This window comes from Ranitomeya variabilis, chromosome 4, assembly GCF_051348905.1.
Source record: "Ranitomeya variabilis isolate aRanVar5 chromosome 4, aRanVar5.hap1, whole genome shotgun sequence".
Taxonomy (NCBI): Eukaryota; Metazoa; Chordata; class Amphibia; order Anura; family Dendrobatidae; genus Ranitomeya; species Ranitomeya variabilis.
The window spans coordinates 325,427,003-325,445,085 of NC_135235.1; positions in this window are offsets into that span (position 1 = coordinate 325,427,003).

The window sequence follows — 18,083 nt, forward strand, 5'->3', positions numbered from 1 at the left end:
ACATCAATTTAGGGACAGTTGTGCCTAGCCCACGGTCTAGGAAACAGTTGGCTGTAGGCGTTCGCACCCCCTCCTCCTCCTCCTCGTCCTCCTGCAGAAGCTACAGCTCTTCCACAGAACGCAGTCGGCCAACCACTCCATCGGCAGATGACACTGTTGCACACCAGTTGTCCCATTATGGGCCAGCTACTGCCAAGCGTCAGCAGGCTGTATTGGCTATGAAGTGTTTGGGCGACAACAGACACACCGCGGAAGTTCTGTCCGAGTTCTTGCAACAAGAAACGCAGTCGTGGCTGGGCACAGTAGATCTTGAGGCAGGCAAGGTAGTGAGTGATAACGGAAGGAATTTCATGGCTGCCATCTCCCTTTCCCAACTGAAACACATTCCTTGCCTGGCTCACACCTTAAACCTGGTGGTGCAGTGCTTATTGAAAACTTATCCTGGGTTCTCCGACCTGCTCCTCAAAGTGCGTGCACTTTGCTCACATATCCGACGTTCGCCTGTACACGCCAGCCGTATGCAGACCTATCAGCGGTCTTTGAACCTTCCCCAGCATCGCCTAATCATAGACGTTGCAACAAGGTGGAACTCAACACTGCACATGCTTCAGAGACTGTGCGAACAGAGGCGTGCTGTTATTTATTTGTGGGAGGATACACGGGCAGGCAGTAGGATGGCAGACATGGAGTTGTCAGGTGTGCAGTGGTCGAAGATACAAGACATGTGTCAAGTCCTTCAGTGTTTTGAGGAATGCACACGGCTGGTTAGTGCAGACAACGCCGTAATAAGCATGAGCATCCCCCTAATGCGTCTGCTGATGCAAAGTTTGACGCACATAAAGGAGCAGGCGTCTGCACCAGAGGAAGAGGGAAGCCTTGATGACAGTCAGCCATTGTCTGGTCAGGGCAGTGTACAGGACGAGGTAGCGGGCGAAGAGGAGGTGGAGGACGAGGAGGATGATGGGGATGAGTATATTTTTAATGCGGAAACTTTCACGGGGGCACAGGAAATTGGTTGCGTGTCACGGCCGGGTTCTGGTTTTTTGAGGGACACAAGTGACGTAGATTTGCCTGCAACTGCCCCTCAACCAATCACAACCGGAGATTTGACAACTGGAACTTTGGCCCACATGGCGGATTATGCCTTACGTATCCTAAAAAGGGACACACGCATTACGAAAATGATGAACGATGACGATTACTGGTTGGCCTGCCTCCTTGATCCACGCTATAAAGGCAAATTGCAAAATATTATGCCACATGAGAACTTGGAACTAATATTAGCAACCAAACAATCAACTCTTGTTGACCGTTTGCTTCAGGCATTCCCAGCACACAGCGCACGTGATCGTTCTCACACAAGCTCCAGGGGGCAGCAGACTAGGAGTGTTAGGGGTGCACACATCAGAAGTGGCGTTGGACAGAGGGGTTTTCTGACCAGGTTGTGGAGTGATTTTGCTATGACCGCAGACAGGACAGGTACTGCTGCATCAATTGAAAGTGACAGGAGACAACATTTGTCCAGTATGGTTACTAACTATTTTTCATCCCTTATCGATGTTCTCCCTCAACCGTCATTCCCATTTGATTACTGGGCCTCCAAATTAGACACCTGGCCAGAATTGGCAGAATATGCATTGCAGGAGCTTGCTTGCCCGGCAGCAAGTGTCCTATCAGAAAGAGTATTCAGTGCTGCAGGTTCAATATTAACCGAAAAAAGGACTCGTCTGGCTACCCAAAATGTTGACGATCTAACATTCATTAAAATGAACCACAACTGGATTTCGAAATCTTTTGCCCCACCTTGCCCGGCCGACACCTAGCTTTCCTATGAAAAGCTCTTGCCTGTGAATTACTTTTCTAATGTCTAATTTGCTGCAGCTGATTGTACAGCATACGACATGTTTACACCTCCCTAAATGGCAAAACTCCCCACACGGGGCCGTGGTATCGCGACTTGGCGCAAGCACCCGTGAGACTGCTGTTTGTCTGAAGAGGTGGGTGTGCTCGCTTTTGGTTGACGGCATTGCTACTGGGTCCCTCATAGTACAATGTAGTGTCTCTGGCGGTGGTGGTGCGCACCCAACGTCAGACACACCGTTGTAACATGAGGGGCCCTGGGGCGGTCCCGCCGGCCTCAAGAGAGTTCCCCCCTACCCCAGCTCAAAATGTGCTCTACCACGTGCAAAATTATGTCGCACAGCTCCACCAATCTTTAGTCTATTCGCTGACATCATTCAATGTCTGGCACTGACAATACAAATTTGTAGACATCTATGATGCAACTTAAAGTAGTCTGTGTCTGTGTCCTATATTGGCACCATTAAATAGTTACTGCCAAATTACTATGTCAGAAACTCAGTAGATGAGCCCACCCCTGTACCTAAGTATGCCACCTTTTTTTTTGTTTTGGTTGTTTTGCGAGACATTAACATCTATTTATATTTTGGGAGTACTGGGACAGACACTCCTTGCACTACTCCTCCACTCACCACCAAGCTGCCTGTGTATCCATGTAACCGCTGTAAAGCTGCCATGAGCCTATTGTTTGTTATTTTAGGCCTTTGATAGCCTGTCTGCGGTCCCTACTTTAAATACTCCTCCACTGACCACCAAGCTGCCTGCCCGTGTATCCATGTAACCGCTGTAAAACTGCCATAAGCCTATTGTTTGTTATTTTAGGCCTTTGATAGCCTGTCTGCGGTCCCTACTTTAAATACTCCTCCACTCACCACCAAGCTGCCTGCCCGTGTATCCATGTAACCGCTGTAAAACTGCCATGAGCCTATTGTTTGTTATTTTAGGCCTTTGATAGCCTGTCTGCGGTCCCTACTTTAAATACTCCTCCACTGACCAGACCACTGCTGCCCGTGTACCCCTGGAACCAATTATAAAGTGCCTACAGCCAGCCCATTTTCTTATGTTAGGCCTTTGAAGCCTGTCTGCGGTCCCTACTTTAAATACTCCTCCACTGACCAGACCACTGCTGCCCGTGTACCCCTGGAACCAATTATAAAGTGCCTACAGCCAGCCCATTTTCTTATGTTAGGCCTTTGAAGCCTTTCTGCGGTCCCTACTTTAAATACTCCTCCACTCACCACCACCAAGCTGCCTGCCCGTGTATCCATGTAACCGCTGTGAAACTGCCATGAGCCTATTGTTTGTTATTTTAGGCCTTTGATAGCCTGTCTGCGGTCCCTACTTTAAATACTCCTCCACTCACCACCAAGCTGCCTGTGTATCCATGTAACCGCTGTAAAACTGCCATGAGCCTATTGTTTGTTATTTTAGGCCTTTGATAGCCTGTCTGCGGTCCCTACTTTAAATACTCCTCCACTGACCAGACCACTGCTGCCCGTGTACCCCTGGAACCAATTATAAAGTGCCTACAGCCAGCCCATTTTCTTATGTTAGGCCTTTGAAGCCTGTCTGCGGTCCCTACTTTAAATACTCCTCCACTCACCACCACCAAGCTGCCTGCCCGTGTATCCATGTAACCGCTGTGAAACTGCCATGAGCCTATTGTTTGTTATTTTAGGCCTTTGATAGCCTGTCTGCGGTCCCTACTTTAAATACTCCTCCACTCACCACCAAGCTGCCTGCCCGTGTATCCATGTAACCGCTGTGAAACTGCCATCATGAGCCTATTGTTTGTTATGTTAGGCCTTTGATAGCCTGTCTGCGGTCCCTACTTTAAATACTCCTCCACTGACCAGACCACTGCTGCCCGTGTACCCCTGGAACCAATTATAAAGTGCCTACAGCCAGCCCATTTTCTTATGTTAGGCCTTTGATAGCCTGTCTGCGGTCCCTACTTTAAATACTCCTCCACTCACCACCAAGCTGCCTGCCCGTGTATCCATGTAACCGCTGTGAAACTGCCATCATGAGCCTATTGTTTGTTATGTTAGGCCTTTGATAGCCTGTCTGCGGTCCCTACTTTAAATACTCCTCCACTGACCAGACCACTGCTGCCCGTGTACCCCTGGAACCAATTATAAAGTGCCTACAGCCAGCCCATTTTCTTATGTTAGGCCTTTGAAGCCTGTCTGCGGTCCCTACTTTAAATACTCCTCCACTCACCACCACCAAGCTGCCTGCCCGTGTATCCATGTAACCGCTGTGAAACTGCCATGAGCCTATTGTTTGTTATTTTAGGCCTTTGATAGCCTGTGTGCGGTCCCTACTTTAAATACTCCTCCACTCACCACCAAGCTGCCTGCCCGTGTATCCATGTAACCGCTGTGAAACTGCCATGAGCCTATTGTTTGTTATTTTAGGCCTTTGATAGCCTGTGTGCGGTCCCTACTTTAAATACTCCTCCACTCACCACCAAGCTGCCTGCCCGTGTATCCATGTAACCGCTGTGAAACTGCCATGAGCCTATTGTTTGTTATTTTAGGCCTTTGATAGCCTGTGTGCGGTCCCTACTTTAAATACTCCTCCACTCACCACCAAGCTGCCTGCCCGTGTATCCATGTAACCGCTGTGAAACTGCCATGAGCCTATTGTTTGTTATGTTAGGCCTTTGATAGCCTGTCTGCGGTCCCTACTTTAAATACTCCTCCACTGACCAGACCACTGCTGCCCGTGTACCCCTGGAACCAATTATAAAGTGCCTACAGCCAGCCCATTTTCTTATGTTAGGCCTTTGAAGCCTGTCTGCGGTCCCTACTTTAAATACTCCTCCACTGACCAGACCACTGCTGCCCGTGTACCCCTGGAACCAATTATAAAGTGCCTACAGCCAGCCCATTTTCTTATGTTAGGCCTTTGAAGCCTTTCTGCGGTCCCTACTTTAAATACTCCTCCACTCACCACCACCAAGCTGCCTGCCCGTGTATCCATGTAACCGCTGTGAAACTGCCATGAGCCTATTGTTTGTTATTTTAGGCCTTTGATAGCCTGTCTGCGGTCCCTACTTTAAATACTCCTCCACTCACCACCAAGCTGCCTGTGTATCCATGTAACCGCTGTAAAACTGCCATGAGCCTATTGTTTGTTATTTTAGGCCTTTGATAGCCTGTCTGCGGTCCCTACTTTAAATACTCCTCCACTGACCAGACCACTGCTGCCCGTGTACCCCTGGAACCAATTATAAAGTGCCTACAGCCAGCCCATTTTCTTATGTTAGGCCTTTGAAGCCTGTCTGCGGTCCCTACTTTAAATACTCCTCCACTCACCACCACCAAGCTGCCTGCCCGTGTATCCATGTAACCGCTGTGAAACTGCCATGAGCCTATTGTTTGTTATTTTAGGCCTTTGATAGCCTGTCTGCGGTCCCTACTTTAAATACTCCTCCACTGACCAGACCACTGCTGCCCGTGTACCCCTGGAACCAATTATAAAGTGCCTACAGCCAGCCCATTTTCTTATGTTAGGCCTTTGATAGCCTGTCTGCGGTCCCTACTTTAAATACTCCTCCACTCACCACCAAGCTGCCTGCCCGTGTATCCATGTAACCGCTGTGAAACTGCCATCATGAGCCTATTGTTTGTTATGTTAGGCCTTTGATAGCCTGTCTGCGGTCCCTACTTTAAATACTCCTCCACTGACCAGACCACTGCTGCCCGTGTACCCCTGGAACCAATTATAAAGTGCCTACAGCCAGCCCATTTTCTTATGTTAGGCCTTTGAAGCCTGTCTGCGGTCCCTACTTTAAATACTCCTCCACTCACCACCACCAAGCTGCCTGCCCGTGTATCCATGTAACCGCTGTGAAACTGCCATGAGCCTATTGTTTGTTATTTTAGGCCTTTGATAGCCTGTGTGCGGTCCCTACTTTAAATACTCCTCCACTCACCACCAAGCTGCCTGCCCGTGTATCCATGTAACCGCTGTGAAACTGCCATGAGCCTATTGTTTGTTATGTTAGGCCTTTGATAGCCTGTCTGCGGTCCCTACTTTAAATACTCCTCCACTGACCAGACCACTGCTGCCCGTGTACCCCTGGAACCAATTATAAAGTGCCTACAGCCAGCCCATTTTCTTATGTTAGGCCTTTGAAGCCTGTCTGCGGTCCCTACTTTAAATACTCCTCCACTGACCAGACCACTGCTGCCCGTGTACCCCTGGAACCAATTATAAAGTGCCTACAGCCAGCCCATTTTCTTATGTTAGGCCTTTGAAGCCTGTCTGCGGTCCCTACTTTAAATACTCCTCCACTGACCAGACCACTGCTGCCCGTGTACCCCTGGAACCAATTATAAAGTGCCTACAGCCAGCCCATTTTCTTATGTTAGGCCTTTGAAGCCTGTCTGCGGTCCCTACTTTAAATACTCCTCCACTCACCACCACCAAGCTGCCTGCCCGTCTATCCATGTAACCGCTGTAAAACTGCAATGAGCCTATTGTTTGTTATTTTAGGCCTTTGATAGCCTGTCTGCGGCCCCTACTTGCAATACTCCTCCACTGACCACAATGCTGCCTGGAGTGCCTGCCTGTGTATCCATGTAACCGATGTAAAACTGCCATGACTGCCTACTGTTTGTTATTTTAGGCCTTTGATAGCCTGTCTGCAGCCCCTACTTGCAATACTCCTCCACTGACCACACCAATGCTGCCCGTGTACCCCTGGAACCTATTTAAAAGTTCATAGAGCCTAGTTATATATTTTATTTACTATTAATAAGGCCATGATGGACTACGCTGTACCACGCTACAAGCTAACCAGTCGACACTTCTTTTGCGAGAAAAGCCATCCCAACCCTCCACCAGCATGTAGAAGACCGCATTGTCCATGCACTCTGGCAATCTGTGAGTACAAAGGTGCACCTGACAACAGACGCATGGACCTGTAGGCATGGCCACGGAAGATTACGTGTCCATTACGGCGCAATGGGTTAATGTGGTGGATGCATGGTCCACAGGGGACAGCCTACTAAGTCTGTCTGCAGTCCCTAATTCAAATTGTGCTCCACTGTCTAAATCGGAACTTCCACCTTCTGGCTTTCGGCCTATAGTATCAGAAATTAAACTGCATTTGGCCTTCAACTTTGGTTAGGGCCTACTAACGGCTTCTGCCCCTCCCTGGTGTTGCCCTCAACTAAATAAAGCTGAGCTTCAACCTTCTGCTCCAAATTACCATTTTGAAAAATGCAATAGGCTTTTCAGGCCTACTAAAGGAGTCTGTCTGTGTGCCCCTCCCTGGTGTTGTCCTCAACTAAATAAAGCTGAGCTTCAACCTTCCGGCTCTCATTATGTGGTTTTAAAAAAAAAAAAGGTGGTTAGGGCCTACTAACGGCTTCTGCCCCTCCCTGGTGTTGTCCTCAACTAAATAAAGCTGAGCTTCAACCTTCCGGCTCTCATTATGTGGTTTTAAAAAAAAAAATGGTGGTTAGGGCCTACTAACGGCTTCTGCCCCTCCCTGGTGTTGTCCTCAACTAAATAAAGCTGAGCTTCAACCTTCCGGCTCTCATTATGTGGTTTTAAAAAAAAAAAAGGTGGTTAGGGACTACTAACGGCTTCTGCCCCTCCCTGGTGTTGTCCTCAACTAAATAAAGCTGAGCTTCAACCTTCCGGCTCTCATTATGTGGTTTTAAAAAAAAAAAAGGTGGTTAGGGCCTACTAACGGCTTCTGCCCCTCCCTGGTGTTGTCCTCAACTAAATAAAGCTGAGCTTCAACCTTCCGGCTCTCATTATGTGGTTTTAAAAAAAAAAAAGGTGGTTAGGGCCTACTAACGGCTTCTGCCCCTCCCTGGTGTTGTCCTCAACTAAATAAAGCTGAGCTTCAACCTTCCGGCTCTCATTATGTGGTTTTAAAAAAAAAAATGGTGGTTAGGGCCTACTAACGGCTTCTGCCCCTCCCTGGTGTTGTCCTCAACTAAATAAAGCTGAGCTTCAACCTTCCGGCTCTCATTATGTGGTTTTAAAAAAAAAAAAGGTGGTTAGGGCCTACTAACGGCTTCTGCCCCTCCCTGGTGTTGTCCTCAACTAAATAAAGCTGAGCTTCAACCTTCCGGCTCTCATTATGTGGTTTTAAAAAAAAAAAGGTGGTTAGGGCCTACTAACGGCTTCTGCCCCTCCCTGGTGTTGTCCTCAACTAAATAAAGCTGAGCTTCAACCTTCCGGCTCTCATTATGTGGTTTTAAAAAAAAAAAATGGTGGTTAGGGCCTACTAACGGCTTCTGCCCCTCCCTGGTGTTGTCCTCAACTAAATAAAGCTGAGCTTCAACCTTCCGGCTCTCATTAAGTGGTTTTAAAAAAAAAATGGTGGTTAGGGCCTACTAACGGCTTCTGCCCCTCCCTGGTGTTGCCCTCAACTAAATAAAGCTGAGCTTCAACCTTCTGCTCCAAATTACCATTTTAAAAAATGCAATAGGCTTTTCCGGCCTACTAAAGGTGTCTGCCCCTCCCTGGTGTTGTCCTCAACTGAACAAAGCTGAGCTTCCACATTCTGGCTTTCGCCCTATACTATCAGATATTAAACTGCATTTGGCCTACTAGTGTGGTTAGGCCCTTGAAACAGTGTCTGCTGCTCTTGGGTTTGCTACTCCACTGAACAAAGCAATGCCGCCTGTTTAGTCCTGTTACCAATTTTGAACTGCATGTAGCCTACTTTATTCTTTGGCCCTATATCTGTTTCCTCCTCATCCTGCCCATTGCCCAGCCACTGCTAAATGAGTCTGCTGGTACATTGACCGAGACCACTACATTCCCCTTGTACTCTACACAGCCAGAATCTGTCCCTGCTGAAAGTAAGGTTCCCCTTCCCGCATGTTATACCACCTTACACAGGGACAAAGAGGAAGGTGCAGATGAAAGTGCAGGTTCCTTCATCAGGTGGGGGGGCATACTCGTTGGCGACGTCACTGGCACAGGGCCCCTCAGAGTACGCAAAAGTGTCGCTGCTGGTGGGAGGCGCCCCCGCCATGCAAACACACCGCCGTACTTTGAGGGGCCCTGTGCCAGTGGCAATGCGAACGAGTGGGCCCCCCCCCTGCTTGCTCAGGATCACAGCACTTGCAACTTTTAAATAATTACCTTTCCCTGCAACACCGCCGTGACGTAGTCCGCATTTCCTGGGCCCACGAAAAACTTGAGCCGGCCCTACTCCCCCCACAACTTTTGCCAAATGACCCCCAATTCCCTATGCCCAACTATTATTATAAAGTTAATTAAGATTGACAAGCTTCAGAAACAAGAATGGATGTTTTTGGCATTAAAATGGGCACTGTAGGTGTTTTCCTGGCCTCCACTCACTGCCGACTATGCTTCCCCATTGACTTGCATTGGGTTTCGTGTTTCGGTCGATCCCCGACTTTTAGCGATAATCGGCCGACTGCACTCGACTCGACTCTGGACAAAATCGGGTTTCCCAAAACCCTACTCGATCTTAAAAAAATGAAAGTCGCTCAACCCTACTGACCACGATGCTAAACCTATCACACAACCAATAATAGCCAGGGAACGTATCCACGTCTTTGCTAGACGTCTCGCACCAGCCGGAGAACCAACCACCCCCGGTAGATGAAATACAGTCCTGGCTTGCCTCCAGAGAAAATCCCCACAGGAGATAGTAGCCCCCCACATATAATAACGGTGAGTTCAGATGAAAAGACACACGTAGTATGAAAGCAGACTTAGCACAGCGAGGCCCACTAACTAGATAGCAGAAGGATACAATAGTGGACTTCGCGGTCAGCTACAAAACCCTATCAAATACCATCCTGAAGTTACCTTAAACTCATGTGCCAACTCATGACACCGGAGTGGTAACTTCAGCCCACAAGAGCTTCCAGCTGCAGAGAATCACATAACTGCAAACTGGACAAAACATACAAAAATAGACTAAGGACAAAAGTGTCCAACTTAGCTGGTCAGGAGACTGGGAGCAGGTACATGCAACAGAATGACTCTGGTTACATTGATGGCCGGCACTGGAAAGACTGAGGAGCAAGGCTAAATAGGAAACTCCCATATCCTGATAGAAACAGGTGGAAAGCACATAAGACACCAGTACCACCAGTGACCACTGGGGGAGCCAAATAACCGAATCACAACAGCTAAGGGATGATGTTGTGGAAGAGGTGGAGGATGAGGAGTCACCATTTCCATCAGCTTCTGGACAGTCAGCACTACGTGGTTCCTCACAAAGGCGTAGGCAGGGGACACTTTGTGAGGAGGATGAGGAGAAGTCAATGGAGGAGTAAGACATCCGTCCAGAGGAGGGAGTTACACAATTGTCCAGTAGTCAGTGTGTACAGCGAGGGTGGGGTGATGAAGAGCAGGCAGAGATCACGCCTCAAGCAGGGGACAGCGTTTCTTGGCCAGTTGGCAGTCTGCAGCACATGGTTGATTACTAGTGTTGAGCATTCCGATACTGCAAATATCGGGTATCGGCCGATATTCGCTGTATCGGAATTCCGATACCGAGTTCCGATATTTTTGTGATATCAGAAATCGGAATCGGAAGTTCCCAGTGTGTGGTTCCCAGCAGGGCCGGCTCCAGGTTTTTGAGGGCCCCGGGCGAAAGAGTCTCAGTGGGCCCCCCCCTTTAACACATACCACGATTCATGATGCCCAGATACAGCAGAGAAATATAGGTATAGTACAATGCCAGATTTCACTTCTTACATGAGTGATAGCTATTGTAAATTCTGCAGTGTATATATACAGGACAGGAGGAGCGGTACTGTGCAGTGTATATATACAGGAGGAGTGGTACTGTACAGTGTATATATACAGGAGGAGTGGTACTGTGCAGTGTATATATACAGGAGGAGTGGTACTGTGCAGTGTATATATACAGGAGGAGCGGTACTGTGCAGTGTATATATACAGGAGGAGCGGTACTGTGCAGTGTATATATACAGGAGGAGCGGTACTGTGCAGTGTATATATACAGGGGAGAGGTACTGTGCGGTGTATATATACAGGGGAGAGGTACTGTGCAGTGTATATACTTCAACAGCCGCCCAGCCCAGGCCCCCAGCACCTGCCCTGTATATATATTATATATACTGTATCTATACAGGCTGTGCTGGGGGCCTGAGCTGGGCGGCTGCTGTAGTATGTATATATGTCAGCTGCAGCCGCCCAGCCCATGGCTGCCCCAGATCACCCACACTGTCAGAACATACAGCGATATAGCATTGCATTGCACTCACTCAGGTGCTGGTAGGAACTCCGTCTCCTTCGGAATCTGCCTGACTGTGCCTGATAAGTTCAGCACTGAGAGCAGAGCAGAAGTGCTCTCTCCACCCACAATGTCACGCTGGCTGTGTCCTTAACCCCTATATGCCTGGCCCTGCACTGACAGTGAGAAGATGCTCAAATTGAAAGGGTAGAAAGGGTTAAAGCTGCCAGATGGATCTATGACTGTGTGAGTGGGCCCCCCTGTCTCGTCAGGGCCCCGGCACTTGCCCGGGTAAGCCGGGTGCTGACGCCGGCCCTGGTTCCCAGGGTCTGGAGGAGAGGAGACTCTCCTTCAGGCCCTGGGATCCATATTCATGTAAAAAATAAAGAATAAAAATAAAAAAATATGGATATACTCACCCCTCTTGCGGACCTTGGACCTTAGCGGTGTAACCGGCAGCCTCCGTTCCTAAGAATGCAGTGAGTGTAGGACCTGCGATGACGTCGCGGCTTGTGATTGGTCGCGTGAGCGGTCACATGAGCGGTCACGCGACCAATCACAAGCCGCGACACCATCAAAGGTCCTTCACTCTGCATTCTAAGGAATGGAGGCAGACGCTTGCACCGGTGAGCCAGGGGCCGTCCGAGGGTGAGTATATCCATATTTTTTATTTTTATTCTTTATTTTTTACATGAATATGGATCCCAGGGCCTGAAGGAGAGTTTCCTCTCCTTCAGACCCTGGGAACCATCCAGGATACCTTACGATATTTGTGTCCCATGGACTTGTATTGGTATCAGGTATCGGTATCGGCGATATCCAATATTTTTTGGATATCGGCCGATCCAATACGATACCGATACTTTTGAATATCGGAAGGTATCACTCAACACTATTGATTACATGCTGCAGTGCCTGAGAAACGACCGCCGCATCGCCCACATTCTCAACATGGCTGATTATTGGGTGTACACCATCCTAGATCCTCGCTACCGGGACAACTTACAAAGCCTCATCACACCGTTGAACCGGGAGCGTAAAATGCGGGAGTACCAAGACACACTGGTGAATTCCATCATCTTCTCCAGTCCAACTGAGAGCAGTGCTGCTAGTGCTTTACAAAGCAGCTCAGTGCGTTGAGGCAGTGGAGGAGGCTCTGCAAAAAGAGGGAGCAGAAGCAGTGCCTCTGCCCAAGGCAAGGCCAGTATGGCAGAACTGTGGCACAAATTTGTGTGCCCGCCACAAATGTCTACACCATTACTGGCGGCTCCAGTCAGCAGGAGGCAACGGTTCCGTCAGATGGTGACAGACTACATGTCTTGCCCTCTTACTGTACTCCCAGACGGCTCTTCCCCTTTCAAGTTTTGGGTCTCTAAGCTTGATACATGGCCAGAGCTAAGCCAGTATGCATTGGAGGTGCTGGCTAGCCCTGCGGCTAGTGTATTATCGGAACGCGTCTTTAGTGCCGCAGGTGGTGTACTAACTGACCGTCGCATGCGACTATCCTCCGATAACATTGACCGGCTTACTTTTCTGAAAATGAACAAGGCCTGGATCTCGCAGGAATTCGCCACTCCTCTTCCTGATTAAATAATTGGGTGACTGTCTACAGTATCCAGGTCTCCAGTTGTGTTCATCTTTCTACCACCTGACCTGTAATCCCTGGGCTCCAACAACGCCTGTTGATGCTCAGAAGTGCCATCTGCACAGTCAAAACACACGACCCACTGTTATTGGGTTTCAGTAACGTCAGCTGATTCCCAGCTGTGAATCCGGCAATGTGTCCTGCGACCGCCACGCTGACACAACAACTGAAATTTAAGGGAACCTGTCCACCCCCATAGGTGTTTGTTACTGAAAGAGCCACCTTGTGCATCAGTTATGCTGCACAAGGAAAAGGTAGTTCTTATAGTTGTGCTCCTTGTACACGCTGAACTTAACACTTATAAAATGTGTCCACTGATACCGTAAAACCGTCCCGGAGGTGGGACTTTCCTTCGTAATGGAACGCAGCACAGCCATCATCCCGACCCCCTTGGCGCCTTGCGCAGCCTCCTTAGCATTGTTTTAATCTGTCCTGTAGTCTGCGCTGCTATGTTCAACCTTGGCCATGCGCTGTTTGCGCTGCCCGTCTTCTGACATCATTTGGTGTCAGGTGGACTGGGCATGTGCAGCCGCGCTGCCCGAGATCCTGCCTTGCAGTGTCTTCTGATTGCATCATACTGCGGGCCTGGGACCCATGGGCATGCGCAGTGCATATCTTCACCTCAGCCTCTTACTCATCTCCCTCCACGTTCTTCAGACTGTGCGCCGTCAGCTGATCCCTAATAGCATGCCAGAGCCATGACGCCGCACAGTCTGAAGAAGCCGAAAGGAGGTGAGTGAGAGGCTAAGATATGCACTGCGCATGCACATGGATCCCAGGCCCGCGGTGTGATTACATTAAATAACACAGCGAGGTGGGATCCCGGGCAGAGCGACCACACAGGCACTGCCCGCCTGACACCAAGTGATGTCAGAAGATGGGCAGCGCTAACTATGCATGACCAAGGTTGAACATAACAGTGCAGGCTCGGTGACAGATTCCAACAACACTGAGGATGCGGCGAACGCCACCAAGGGGGTAGGAATAACGCCAGTGCTGCGTCCCACCACGAAGAAAAGTCCCACCTCCGGGACGATTTCACGGTATCAGGGGACACATTTTATAAGTGTTTAGTTCTGCGTTTGCAAGGAGCATAAATACAAGAGCCACCTTTTCCTTTTGCAGCATTTGTGATGAACAAGTTGGCTCTTTCAGCTACAAAAGCTTGGGGGGGTTAAAGGTTCCCTTTCAACTTGCTCCAAGTAGGCCTCAGCCTACAATCGGCTCCTCCTCCTGTCCCTGGGCTTCAACACCGCCAATTGCTGCCCAGAAGTGCTGTCTGCACAGTCAACAGTCGCTCCTCTGTTATTGGGGTTCAGTAACGCCAGCTGATCCCCTGCTGTGTTGCGGCAATACCTCCAGCCTGCTCCTCCTGCTGTCCCTGGGCTTCAACACCGCCAGTTGCTGCCCAGAAGTGCTGTCTGCACAGTCAACAGTCTCTCCTCTGTTATTGGGGTTCAGTAACGCCAGCTGATCCCCTGCTGTGTTGCGGCAATACCTCCAGCCTGCTCCTCCTGCTGTCCCTGGGCTTCAACACCACCAGTTGCTGCCCAGAAGTGCTGTCTGCACAGTCAACAGTCGCTCCTCTGTTATTGGGGTTCAGTAACGCCAGCTGATCCCCTGCTGTGTTGCGGCAATACCTCCAGCCTGCTCCTCCTGCTATCCCTGGGCTTCAACACCGCCAGTTGCTGCCTAGAAGTGCTGTCTGCACAGTCAACAGTCGCTCCTCTGTCATTGGGGTTCAGTAACGCCAGCTGCTCCCCTGCTGTGTTGCGGCAATACCTCCAGCCTGCTCCTCCTGCTGTCCCTGGGCTTCAACACTGCCAGTTGCTGCCCAGAAGTGCTGTCTGCACAGTCAACAGTCGCTCCTCTGTTATTGGGGTTCAGTAATGCCAGCTGCTCCCTAGCTGTGTAGCCGGCAATGTGTCCTGCAAACGCCACGCTGACACAACAACTGAAATTTAAGGGAACCTGTCCCCCCCTAGGCGTTTGTTACTGAAAGAGCCACCTTGTGCATCAGTTATGCTGCACAAGGAAAAGGTAATTCTTATAGTTGTGCTCCTTGCACACGCTGAACTTAACACTTATGAAATGTGTCAACTGATACCGTAAAACCGTCCCGGAGGTCGGACTTTCCTTCATAATGGAATGCAGCACAGCCGTCATCCCTACCCCCTTGGCGCCTTGCGCCGCCTCCTTAGCATTGTTTTAATCTGTCCCGTAGCCTGCGCTGCTATGTTCAACCTTGGCCATGCGCTGTTCGCGCTGCCCGTATTCTGACATCATTTGGTGTCAGGTGGACTGGGACTGTGGGGCCGCGCTGCCCGAGATCCCACCTCGAAGTGTCTTCTGATTTCATCATACTGCGGGCCTGGGACCCATGGGCATGCGCAGTGCATATCTTCACCTCAGCCTCTTACTCATCTCACACCGCGTTCTTCAGACTGTGCGCCGTCAGCTGATCCCTAATAGCATGCCACAGCCGTGACCACGCACAGTCTGAAGAAGCCGAATGGAGGTGAGTGAGAGGCTAAGATATGCACTGCGCATGCCCATGGATCCCAGGCTCGCGGTGTGATTACATTAGACGACACAGCGAGGTGGGATCCCGGGTAGCGCAACCGCACAGGCACTGCCCGCCTGACACCAAGTGATGTCAGAAGATGGGCAGCGCTAACTGTGCATGAACAAGGTTGAACATAGCAGCGCAGGCTCTGTGACAGATTCAAACAACGCTGAGGATATGGCGCACGCCGCCAAGGGGGTAGGAATAACGCCAGTGCTGCGTCCCACCACGAAGGAAAGTCCCACCTCCGGGACGATTTCACGGTATCAGGGGACACATTTTATAAGTGTTTAGTTCTGCATTTGCAAGGAGCATAATTACAAGAGCCACCTTTTCCTTTTGCAGCATTTGTGATGCACAAGTTGGCTCTTTCAGCTACAAACGCCTGGGGGGGTTAAAGGTTCCCTTTCAACTTGCTCCAAGTAGGCCTCAGCCTACAATCGGCTCCTCCTGCTGTCCCTGGGCTCTAACACTGCCAGTTGGTGCTCGGAAGTGCTGGCTGCACAGAGAAAAACACCCGCCAATGTGTCAGTGGGGTTTAGTACCGCCAGTTGTTCCCCTGCTGTGTATCCGGCAACAACATGTCCTGCAAACGCCACACAGACACAACAGACCTAAAACTGCCTCCAGTGCAGGCTTCGGCCTACACTCTGCTCCTCCTGCTTACCCTGGGCTCTAACACTGCCAGTTGGTGCTCGGAAGTGCTGGCTGCACAGAGAAAAACACTAGCCACTGTGTCAATGGGGTTCAGTAACGCCAGCTGTTCCCCTGCTGTGTAGCCGGCAACAACGTGTCCTGCAAACGCCACGCAGACACCACAACTGAAATTAAAGGGAACCTGCCCCCCCAGGCGTTTGTATGTATAACAGCCACCTTGATCAGCAGTAATGCTGCATTTGAACAAAGTGGCTTATTAAGTTATTCTCCTTGCACACGTCAAACTCAGCACGTGTAAAATGTGTCCCCCGATACCATTAAACCGTCCCTGAGGTTCGACTTTCCTTTGTAATGACACGCAGCAACCCCCTTGGTGCCATGCGCCGCCTCATCAGCGTTGTTTTAAGCTGCCACGGACCTTGCGCTGCTATGTTCAACCTTGGCCATGCGCAGGTAGCGCTGCCCGTCTTCTAACATCGTTGGTTGGCAGGCTGGCTGCGCCTGTGCGGCCTTGCCCGACACAACGCCCCTCAGTATCTTACTTATTTTGACAGCGAGGGTGTGATTAATGGGCATGAGCAGTGCATATCTTTGCCTCTCACTCATCTCCTTCTGCCTTCTTCAGACTGTGCGGCTTCACGGACGTGGCATGCGATAAGGGATCAGCTGACGCCGCACAGTCTGAAGCAGGTGTAATGACATGAGTGACAGGTGAACATACTTACAGCACCAGGCCATGAATCCCAGGCCCGCAGTGTGAATAAATAAAAAGACACTGCGGGGCTGGGATTCATGGGCATGAGCGGTGCATATCTTCGCCACTAACTCATCTCCTTCCGCCTTCTTCAGACTGTGCGGCTTCATGGCCGTGGCATGCGATAAGGGATCAGCTGACGCCGCACAGTCTGAAGCAGGTGTATGGAAATGAGTGAGAGGCGAACATATTTACTTTGCAAGGCCATGAACCCAGGCCCGCAGTGTGAATAAATGAAAAGACACTGCGGGGCTGGGATTCATGGGCAACGCGACCGCACCGGCTGACATCAAATGATGTCAGAAGACGGGCAGCGATAACAGCGCATGGCCAAGGGATAACACAACAGAGCAGACTCCGGGACAGAAAAAAGCGACGCTCAGGAGGCTGCGCCCAGCACCAAGGTGGTATTTTTGACAGCTGTGCTGCATCTCATTAAGAAGGAAAGTCCCGCCTCCAAGACAGTTTGATGGTAAAGGGGCTAAATTGTACACGTGTTTCATTCAGCTTGTGCAAGGAACAAAATTAAAAGAGCAATCTATTACTAGTGCAGCATTACTGCTGCACAAGGTGGCTATTCTAGTTTGTAACACCTGAGGGGGGTTTAAAGGTTCCCTTTCAATTTGCTCCAATTAGGCTTCAGCCTACACTCTGCTTCCCCTGCTGTCCCTGGGCTCTAACACCGCCAGTTGGTGCCCGGTAGTGCTGGCTGCACAGAGAAAAACACTCGCCAATGTGTCAGTGGGGTTAAGTAATGCCAGCTGCTCCCCTGCTGTGTAGCGGGCAACAACGTGTCCTGCAAACGCCACGCAGACACAAAGCTGCCTCCAGCGCAGGCTTCGTCCTACACTCTGCTCCTCTGCTCCTCCTTGATTCCCTGGGCTCTAACACCGCCAGTTGGTGCTCAGAAGTGCTAGCTGCATGGAGAAAAACACTCGCCAATGTGTCAGTGGGGTTCAGTACCACCAGCTGTTCCCCTACTGTGTAGCCGGCAACAATGTGTCCTGCAAATGCCACGCAGACACAACAGACCTAAAACTGCCTCCAGTGCAGGCTTCGGCCTACACTCTGCTCCTTCTGTGGACCCTGGGCTCTAACACCGCCAGTTGGTGCTCGGAAGTGCTGGCTGCACAGAGAAAAACACTAGCCACTGTGTCAGTGGGGTTCAGTTACGCCAGCTGTTCCCCTGCTGTGTAGCCGGCAACAACATGTCCTGCAAACGCCACGCAGACACCACAACTGAAATTAAAGGGAACCTGCCCCCCCCAGGCTTTTGTATGTATAACAGCCACCTTGTACAGCAGTAATGCTGCATTTGAACAAGGTGGCTCATTAAGTTATTCTCCTTGCACACGTCAAACTCAACACGTATAAAATGTGTTCC